The sequence below is a fragment of the Mizuhopecten yessoensis genome, unplaced genomic scaffold (assembly GCF_002113885.1).
Source record: "Mizuhopecten yessoensis strain PY_sf001 unplaced genomic scaffold, ASM211388v2 scaffold9341, whole genome shotgun sequence".
NCBI lineage: Eukaryota > Metazoa > Mollusca > Bivalvia > Pectinida > Pectinidae > Mizuhopecten > Mizuhopecten yessoensis.
Window position 1 is genome coordinate 15,892 of NW_018407999.1, and position 1,317 is coordinate 17,208.

Here is a 1,317-nt window from a genome sequence, read left to right on the forward strand (position 1 = left end):
AACAACCTGGGATGTGTTCTGCCTTAAACACCATGTTGAGGTGTATACAACGCAACACAAATATCCTTAGCATTGACAAAACAATTGTTGACTTAGTCGTCATGGTGTTTACTATTGCTACAACCGATTGGTTATCACTGCGAAATAAAATTTTCTTATTACGCAATAGGTCATCCCAAATATGTACGGCCACCACGAGGGGAAAGAACTCTAGTATTATGATGTCATTTGTGTACCCCAGTTCAAACCATGACTCTGGCCATACACCATATGCCCAGCTACTATTAAAGTATGCCCTGAAACCATTCCCTCTTTTTGCCGAGCTGTCAGTAAAAAGTTCCATGTCAGAATTAGTAGTCCAAAATTGATCACTAAATACTGAAATGCCGTTAAATGACTTGAAAAACTTTAACCACAATTTCAAATCTTCCCTTATGTCATCGTTAATTCTCAAGTGATGATAAGGCTGGGTGAGGCCCATGGTGGCATTAATTAACCGTCTAATTAACCCCTTGATTGACTCGTTTAAAAAGTCTATTAACTGATACTGCGGTATACCTTGACGTAAGAAGCGTGTGTTGATCTTGAATATTTCTGAAGTCCATTGCTGTTGATAAGCTCGTTTAAACAGTTGTTTTAAGTGTGAGATTCTCACCAGGCTTCCAATTTTAAACCTAAAGTTTTGTTTCTGTTTTATTGTTGTTTTCCCTTTTCTAATTCTTTTCTTTCTAAGATACATGTAGGCGAAGAGATCGGCTTCATTTGTTTTGTTTACATTTTTGGGAGCGGTGCCATTTAATGATCTGTGAGGTGTAGCATTGTAACTCTTAACGAAATCTTGCAATTTGTCTGTATACACATAAGTTCTATATTTCGTGAAATACCTATACATTGTTGTCTTTAGCGTTCTTATGACGCGTTCGACCACGGAAGCTTTCTGCTCATTGTGGCTAGTATAGTATTTAATGTCATTATCTTTACAATAGCGTCTCATCAATTTTCCAGTAAATTCTTTACCTGCATCGGTATATAAGCGTTTCGTTGTTTTAGTGTGTTTGACGATCTTTCTAAAAGCATCTAACACGTCTTGTCGTTTTCGTTTTTGTAGGTTCTACCCATAAGAAGCGGCTGAATACATCTATGACGACGAGAAGGAACCGAATACCGACATTCTGTTTAGAGAGGTTCGAGACGTCTGCAAGATCGGCTTGGAATTCCTCGTAAGGACCCGAGACTTCCACTCGTGCTCTCTTAAAAGAACGTTTGGGTGGTTTTTGCAAGCTATAATCGTCTAAACTCTGGATGTATCTTCTAATC